The sequence below is a fragment of the Dermacentor variabilis genome, chromosome 6, assembly GCF_050947875.1.
Source record: "Dermacentor variabilis isolate Ectoservices chromosome 6, ASM5094787v1, whole genome shotgun sequence".
Taxonomy (NCBI): domain Eukaryota; kingdom Metazoa; phylum Arthropoda; class Arachnida; order Ixodida; family Ixodidae; genus Dermacentor; species Dermacentor variabilis.
This window is the reverse complement of record NC_134573.1, coordinates 182,395,922-182,405,421: the sequence shown is the minus strand read 5'-3', so window position 1 is coordinate 182,405,421 and position 9,500 is coordinate 182,395,922. Positions and strand designations below refer to the sequence as shown.

The following is a 9,500-nucleotide window of genomic DNA, read 5'->3' as shown; positions in this document are numbered from 1 at the left end:
GCCACTGAATATATACATAATCAGGAGCTCTTTTGCGTTACGTTACTTTCCATGAGTCCTTGCAAAATGCATGTTGTACATCTTCTGCAGTGACATCTATCGCTCATTATTGGGTGTAGAATATTCTAGATAACAAGATAACTTTTGCTCACCAGAATTCATTACACTCTTGGACACAAGAATCGTCAACGGTGATGATGATCGAACTTTATTGAGATCAGACCAAGTTGTTTGGTCGCCTTTCTTGCAGATGGAGTCCTCCGTCCAGAAAGCGATTTGACCTGGCCGCCTCTCTTGCCTTGTTCATCAGCTGACGCTGGTCATCAATGTTGAGGCAGGTGATCTGGGTCCACTGCTCAGATGTAAGGTGGGTACAGGGGACATGTCGGTGTTTCGGCCCCATTCCCATACAATGTTGTATACAATGTAGAGTTTAACCTTCCAAATCAACCCGACAGCTTTTAGAGGCGCTGTTGTACGAGGTTCGGTGTAAGTGTTTAAACACATGTATTCAAGGCCGAGAGCCTCTCTTCAGTCTGCGGTGTTCGGGAATTCCTGCGCTCAGGAATTGAACCCGCGACATAGCGCTCAGAAGCGGAAAGAAATAGCTACTAAGTCACCGTTGCGAATGTGCTTGAACTGTCATGGGGTAATTAAAGGAAAACTTCAGCGAGTTATTGTTGTTGTTGTCGGTGGTGGTGGTGGTGGCGTAGTTTGTTTCTTTGTTAACTGTGTCACTTTGGGACGTTCGGCTACTGATGAGCCTGCTATATAGCCAACTGACACGCACAGTAACTGCTATGCGAAGGAACAATATAAATAAAAAAAATGAAAAGAGATAGGCAAAAGCTTCTACAATCGCAAAGAGTGAAACTTCCTGTACTCTTTAAATATACAAAGATCTTAATAAAAACTGCAAATTTATGTATGCATCACACAGAGTCAACGTATTACCTGTGACAAGCACGGTTAGTACGGTGATTAAATGTATCTGTTAAGAGCAAAGCGTACAAGAAGTTTGTGACGCGATAAAAGCACATCAAAGCACACAAAATGTGAAATGGTATGACAAAGTCTGTAATTATGACGTTGTTGCCAGGCATAACTCATCTCGCATAATTGCACTATTCACAAGGAACTAGTGAGAGCACTGTCCACAAGAAAATCACGCCAGGTTTTTACAGCTTCTCTTTGTTTACAGCGACCGGACCAGAGACCGAGTAATTTTTTCTCAGAAAAGGGACGCCTATTACAGCGTCCAGACGCCCTCGAAGTGTCTCCCGATAGTAAAACTTCTTCTTGGGGCGAGTTGGTTAATATGTATTGAAGCCACTGTAGCGCAAAGAAACACGGACAAGAAAGAGGACTGGACACCATGGACGTCGTGCCCTGACATCTTTTTTGTCTGCGTTTCTTTGCTCTACAGTGGCTTCAACATGTCTCCCGATGTTGGTAGAATTGTAGGCACTTCATGAGGATATGTTCTACAAAGGCTTCCGAGGTGTCACATTGTACACAGTCTGAAGAGGGTCATCTATTTTAGTTCTTCTGGACACCAAGTCAGATAAAAACATTTGCCCTTGTGAGTAAAGGTTCCCGTGTCAGCAGGTTGTTCATCTGATTTCTTGAAAAAAAGCTAGAACTGGAAAAAAAGTATGCTCCATGATTCAGCACATTTCAAGTACGTGGCAGATGGCACCGCCATCTACAGAGCTCTTAAAATGCAAGCAAAGCTTTGCTTTGAAAATGTACGTACTTTTCTATTAGTTACACACTTCATCAACGATATATTTTTTCCCCTTTGAACGACAGTAAACCACTCTAAGCATAATTGTATCAGAAGATTATCGCGTTGAAAAGGTATCGAAGGCATTCCAGTAAAAATTCAATGTGTTTTTTTTTAATGTTGCTGCACCTTCGGCGTGTAGGCCTCTGTGCTGTAGGCGTAGATATTCTGCATGCACTCGCGTTACTTGTTTCTGCCATAAAATATGTAAGGTATACGAAACGCAGTTCGCTCGCTTTCCATAATGTGTCGGGAAGTCCACAAGATTTTGTTTATGTAAAGACTCGCTAGAAAAGCAAAAAAGAAATACTAAAACTACAACACATCAATGCACGACCTCATTTTTCATGTCTAGGCGCTCAGAGTGCATGCATTATGTATCCTAAAAGCTTCTTACGTTCGAGTGAAAGACCTAATGGCTGACGAACCTACGTTTACAGCACGAAAGCTTTAAGCACAGTCTGCAAAGAGGAGTCTTAAAAAAGTGAATATCTGAAAGGTCATTACCATATTTTATGGTTTGGTGCACATCTACACGTAATCGTGATTTATTTACCGGTACTTACCCCCCACGACGGCCTTGGGGTACGAATGGTGAACTATATCATTATATTATACTACCACATGCGTTTCGTACAAGTGACGCTATTCTGTAGATCGAATAGGTGCTTTGCGGTAACGGCAACAGACTCTGTCGAAGTGCAACTTTAGTTGTATTGTCTTAGTATATTTATTTCATTTTTAATATCACTGTGGGAACACGAAGCGAAACGTTGTGACCTTCAACTTATAATCGCCTGCAAAGAATTTTGTTTCGCAGAAATAGCGACATTTCCTGCATTCAATAGTTACACCTCCTGCATTCGCAGTTTATTGCGCCGTCTTCATTGGCGTGTTATTTTACACATAAGGTACGAAGACCATGTTTTCTTTTGCTTTATGCGCACAAAAACCCTTTTCTATGAAGTGAATATTAACTATCACACGATATTGCGATTTTCACGAGTCGTTTTGTTCCTCGGCCTGAGAAAGGGAGGGCCACTGTTGCGCATGGCCAAAATGCGCGTCGTAAATTCAGTCAGGTGGCGTAATAATATTTGGGGTTTTACGTGCCAAAACCACTTTCTGATTATGAGGCACGCCGTAGTGGAGGACTCCGGAAATTTTGACCACCTGGGGTTCTTTAACGTGCACCTAAATCTAAGCACACGGGTGTTTTCGCATTTCGCCTCCATCGAAATGCGGCCGCCGCGGCCGGGATTCGATCCCGCGACCTCGTGCTCAGCAGCCCAACACCATAGCCACTGAGCAACCACGGCGGGTGTCAGGTGGCGTAAAAAGAAGTTGAAAACTCGCAGCGCGCCTTTCCGTTCGCTTTGAAGGCTGGGAAGTCCTACAGCTAGGCATAGCTCCACATGACTAATTTAGGCTTCCTGGAAGTCGCAAACTTCAAGGTGCCCTGCCGGGTGCAAGGTGTCAAATATTTCAGTAATGTAAGGGTTTGTTACTTTTATTTCTGTTACTATAACCTTTATACCAGTTCTTATGGCAGCCATTATAGGCTACAGTATTTCAACGCAAATGAGTAAATGAATAGATATTGCCGCCTGCAGGCGGCCAACTAGCCAGGCAACATAACCTCGGGGCGTTATTTATCGTTGACCGTTCAATATGACACTCAGAAAAACCATATTCTGTTCTTCCCGGCTGAGCTCCTTTCTATCATGTCAGACGCAACTTGCTTCACCGGACCCGGGTTCTTTTACCGGCACTGTTCGCTGTAATATTTGAAGAGAGTCTTGAAAGAGGATAACTCTCTTTATAGCTCTTTCTTTGTCCGGGGACTTTAGAGACCTGCCACGAGAGCACGACTTTGGGGAAATTCACGGAAACCCGGAAGTTGAAAGGGGAAATAATGACGTCACTAATGACGTCACACACAAGAAAGTGGCATAATATTTAACCGGTTCATTATTGCAAAACAGATGGCGGGCATAAATTGGACATCTGTATAGCAGAGTGGATGTGACGTCACTCTATCTCACTTCTCCTCTCCCGGCTTGCACCTGCTCGCTTGTCGCAACGGCTGCACGCGCACCCTCGTTACATGCTGTGACATCAGCACCGGACAGGGCGCGTAAGGTGGGCTTCGTGCGCCGCTCGCTAAGGGGCTACGCCCCGCCTGGGGGCGCACGTAGCGCTTCCTCCTCAGCCTTCCTCGCTCCTCGCCCGCATGTCGTGCCAGGGCTAAGACATTCGCTCGCTTAACCTAAAGAACACCAACGCCGAGGTGCGAGTGCCACTAAGAGACACCTAAGTGAAAGATTTGTGTCACCTACCATTTTTTATATGATGTCGCGCCTCCTGACAGAGTTATTCGTGTAAGCACTGTATACAGACTCCTTCCTGACGCCACAATTTTCTTTAGTTTACCAAGAGTGCGCTTCTCGAGAAGGCCCAGTTCAGGGCGCATTGCAGACATAAAGTAAACGGATGTCATATTCCTAAAGTAGCAAAACGAAAACTGCAACCTAATTTTTTCGTTTAGGATCAGCTGTGATGCCTTGCAGCGACTTCAAGGTGTCATTTCCAGCCAGAAGGAAATTTTTGGGTGCTTTTAATGTATTACTTGAGGTAAAGAGAAAGACAGAAAGAGGCTCTTTAAGGAATCCCGCAGAGGTTTGCCTGGCGGTACGCCTAGCATGCTACTCCCGATGGGCATGCTGAACATTCAAATGATATGCACATTGCACGGCATAGCACAGACAACATACACAAAACGCGCCACAACGCTCAATAGACTAACGTGTCGCGTTAAGACCACTGTCTCTGCGGAAGTTTAAAAGCGCTTTTGTCGAACGAGCTGCACAGGCAGCATTAGTCCAAGCGCCAAGGACGTGCCGTAGTTCAAGGGATGACAGTATTCGATCAATTTCCAGTGCGGAACTTTTGGTGAGACAGTTTTGTCTATAAGGAGGGCATAAAATTGGGAAGAGATAATGGAGGCGGGTCTTACGGTAAGTAACTTTTACACGTTCGTCCCACCTCTGCGATTTGGTGTATACTTCGTCGAATCCTCCCCTTGGAAGGCATACCCAGCACCGCTTTTCATAAACGTTGGCTGCACTCACGGAACACTGTTGGCGCCTTCCTTCTTGCTACTCACCGTGACAAGTGCTGCGCGTTCATTGGTGGCGGGTGAGAAAGCATGTGCTTCCTGCCGGCTGCCCCACTTTTGGTGAAAGCTTCGAGAGGCTTAAGTCCAAGGTAATGTCTGCCTCCTGATTGACTTTCGGTTCGTTATCTGCATGGTTGGAAAGTTACAAGAAGCGCGAAAAAACACCGACAGAGGGGCGCAGAAGAACAGGCAGTCGAAGCGCTGCGTGTAATGATGGCACGTGATGAGAATGTGGTTTCTGATGCCTTCTTTCATACCAGGTTTTTTAATCTTTCCAGAAATTTGAGCTGGTTGCGCTAGAAGCCACTATGTGCACCTGATTGTGGAGTACCACTCAAAGCAGCAATGGTCAGCCCGACGACGATGACAACGCACGACAGAACATAACTGTTGGACCCGGGAGCAATTCTGGCTGGGTGCTATTGTCATGGAAACAAAATTCGGGGCTAAGAAAAAAATCATCAGCCATTCCACTGTGTGAAGTTGGATGACCAGCGAAGCTGTTTAGCACACGACAAAAAGGTGACACAGAATTTCTAACATAAATGCGGACTCATTTACCGTGATGTTTATATACGCGTGGACGACGGGAACGCTGCCCCGAGTAACCGGAGGAAATTAGACAAGCGTGCATGACGTTTCGACAGGACCTCCACGACGAGAGAGCGGAAGGAAATAAGTTACGCAAGCGCTTGAAACGCCGACAAAGAGAGAACGGTGCGAACGTAAACATGGCCGACGCGGTTTAAAATGTAATATCTGTTTTTATCAGCTTACCATCTGTTACGGTTGTATTTAGATCCAAGATATTAAACTTACTTTTGCAAGTTGGTGGAGTACTTGAAGTCTGCTTTAACTCCGCCGCAGGCCTACCCGGTATTGCGCAATCTTTGGCATCGGCACACGGTTTTTGGTCTACGGACCTCGGTCCGCTAGAACATGGCCATATACAGCTTCGCTGTAAAACACGCTCGGCAGACTTGTCATTTTCCCGAATCACAACCTGAATTCCAGCGAATGAAAGTTCGAGAGATAAAGAGGCGCAGCGCTTGACCTACACGAGCATTTATCCGCCTCATACATTAAATGAACTTACTCCCATAAGTTTTCCTTCATCCAACGCGAAAACAGCACTTGAAGAATTTAGACGCCTGTTATTTCTTTTTATTTATGCAATACTGTCAATCTCGCCACTCATCGTAACAGAAAGGGCATTCAAAAAGTACATTGACATACAAACATGACAATATAAAACGGTTTAGAAATACACATTAATACATAGAATAAGCTTATACATCAGCAGGAGTAAAAAATATATATAATGAGGTTCATGCTGCAGGATTTGGGTTGGACAGAATAATTGTGCCACAAGATGCAAAAAACAAAGTAGTAACAAAGTGATACTGTCAATAAGCAAAAATAATTACTGAGTAAGCAGATCGTTTTCAACAAGTGTGATAAAGGCAGTTAGTGTTGAACTATTAACAGAGCTCACGTCCAAAGCGTTCCAATCGCGTAAAGTCTGTGGAAAGAAAGAATACCTAAAAGTGTCAGTACGGAATAAATACTCGTTTAGTGTGTGGGAGAGGTTATGACGTGTTTTCCTCGTTTGAGATTTCGTTATGTATCGTGAGGTATCCAGATTTAATTGGTTGTTTACGACTTAGTAAATGGTTTTAAGGCGTGCTAGTTTCGCTCTGTTTTGAAGAGTTAGCATCCCGGCTTGTTTGTGTAGTTCTGTCGGTGAGTCTGTTAGCCTATGTTTGTTAAAAACGTACCTGAGCGTCTTTCTCTGAACACCTTCAAGTTTTTTAATCAGCTTATTAGTGAAAGGAAACCAAACGACATTTGCATACTCTAGTACCGGTCTGACAAATGTTTTGTATGCTAGTAGCTTTATATCAGATGGTGCTAGTCTGAGGCGTCTATAAATAAAAAATAACTGTTTTAGTGCGGTTGCCGTGACTTTGTTAACGTGAGCATCCCATCTAAGGTCAGAGGTTAGTAAAATTCCTAAGTATTTGTATTCACAGACCGAAGCAAGAGGAATGCTGTTTAGTGTGTACTGAAAGAGTGACCTGCGTTTCTTCCTTGCTACAGACAATAGAACAGATTGGTCAACGTTAATAGTCATCTTCCAATCTTCACACCACTTCGCTACTGCTGCTATGGCGTTATTTAAAGCTATATGGTCGATGACAGAGTTAATTTCCTGATATAGCACGCAGTCATCGGCAAAAAGTCTAATGTTAGAAATGTTAGCAGGAAGCTCGTTTATAAAAATTAGGAATAACACTGAGTCTAAGACGCTTCCTTGTGGTACACCTGATGTGACATAAGCTGTTACGGATTTCTCATTATTAATTTCGACAAACTGGGTACGGTTAGTGAGGTAATCAATAATCCAGTGTAAAATTGGGCCAGTTCCTAAAGTTAGTTCAAGTTTCCTAATGAGTTTCGGGTGGGACACACGGTCGAAGGCTTTCGAAAAGTCTAAGAAAATAAGGTCAATTTGTTTCCGGTGATCAATAGAGGTGGTTACGTCATGCACGAGTTCAATTAGTTGAGTAACGGTAGAAAGCCCCTTTCGAAAGCCATGTTGGAAAGGTGTTAGAATTTGGTTATCTTCTAGATAGGTTGTTATGTGCTTTAAGATGATGTGCTCAAGTAGCTTGCATATTGTGCTGGTTAGTGAGATTGGTCTGAAGTTTGAGGGATCTGATTTGATTCCTGATTTATGTATTGGTGTTATTTTAGCTGTTTTCCATTCTTTAGGAAGGCTGCAGAATGACAGGGATTTGTTAAAGAGTATTACTAAAAACTTCGCAATCCACTCGGCATATCTGCGCAGGAATGTGCTAGAAATGTTATTAGGCCCCGGTCCTTTTTTAGTGTCTAAATTTAGTAGTAGGTTTAAGACTCCAGCTTCGGTCACAGTAAGGGGCCCTAGTTGTTTGCCGGTGCAGGGGCTACAGGGGCTATTGCGAGGTGCATTTCCATCGTCTGTAGTGAAAATGGAACAAAAGTAGTTGTTCAGTGTGGTCGCAGTGTTTCGATTTTCCTCCGAGGACGGATGACTTTCATTATGTACTTTAGGATTTAAGTAACGCCAGAACTTTTGGGGGGACTCTTTCAGGAAATTTGTTAGCGTATCTGAAGAATAGCAAGCTTTAGCTATTTTGATTTTAGATTTTAAATCGTTAATGGCTAATGTTAATTTTTCGGCTGTTCCTTCTGATGGGTGGCGTCGTTGCGTTTTTTTTTTCAGTCGTCGCGGACTTTCCGTTTGGCATGAATTACAGTTTCAGTAATCCAAGGATTATTCTTTCGCGTTATTTTAGTCTTGGTAGGAACAAAATTAGTGGTGCAATACGATATAATATTTTTAAGCCTACGCCATTGGATTTCTATATCGGTATTAGTGTCATCTGAGAGTTGACGGAACAGTGTTAGCGCTTCAGATAATGTGTCAAGTATCCTAGTGTCATCAGCTCGGCTGTAGTCAGGATACGTTATTGTTGATCGGGAAGCGTGTGTAGTGTAATGGAACGGGACAGAACACATTATTAGTTTGTGGTCAGACAGGCCTTCTAGTATTTCTACTTTAGCGTCATAATAAGGGAAATGATTGCTCAGGAACACCAAATCTAAAGTGTTAGAGCTAGTTCCTTGTACGCGGGTAGGTTTTGTTACGATCTGCGTGAGGTTGAAAGAAAGCATCATATCGAAAACAACTTCCGCGCAAGGTGAATGATGTTGCAGTGTACACCAGTCGATGTCAGGAAGATTGAAGTCCCCTAAATGTATTAGTCTAGTGTCCTTAACATGACGTTGTATGTAAGTACACAATGAATGAAATATAACAGCTGTGTCTTACCGGTACTCACCTACGGGGCAGAAACCTGGAGGCTTACGAAAAGGGTTCTACTCAAATTGAGGACGACGCAACGAGCTATGGAAAGACGAATGATAGGTGTAACGTTAAGGGATAAGAAAAGAGCAGATTGGGTGAGGGAACAAACGCGAGTTAATGACATCTTAGTTGAAATCAAGAAAAAGAAATGGGCATGGGCAGGACATGTAATGAGGAGGGAAGATAACCGTTGGTAATTAAGGGTTACGGACTGGATTCCAAGGGAAGGGAAGCGTAGCAGGGGGCGGCAGAAAGTTAGGTGGGCGGATGAGATTAAGAAGTTTGCAGGGACGGCATGGCCACAATTAGTACATGACCGGGGCTGTTGGAGAAGTATGGGAGAGGCCTTTGCCCTGCAGTGGGCGTAACCAGGCTGATGATGATGATGATGAATGAAATTTGTCTGAATCAGAACAAGGGGTGAGGTAAACGCACCCAACAATGATAGCGCTACTAGAAAAACAGAGTTTGCAAAAAATCGCTTCCACCCCTTCAACTTCAGTCACTGTAACGAAAGGGACTTCATATTTTATTAATAAAGCCACGCCTCCACCACGTGTCGGTCGGTCCTTACGAACTATAGCGTAGTTCGGGGGAGTTATTTCAAAATTGTTAATGTCTTT

The 9,500-nt window shown here is 43.7% G+C and overlaps 1 pseudogene; it reads left to right on the top strand.

Annotated features, from left to right (window-relative positions):
- Nucleotides 1-5,695: 5,695 nt before the first annotated feature.
- LOC142586427 (U2 spliceosomal RNA) lies at nucleotides 5,696-5,874 on the top strand (annotated as a pseudogene).
- The last annotated feature ends 3,626 nt before the right edge of the window (nucleotides 5,875-9,500 follow it).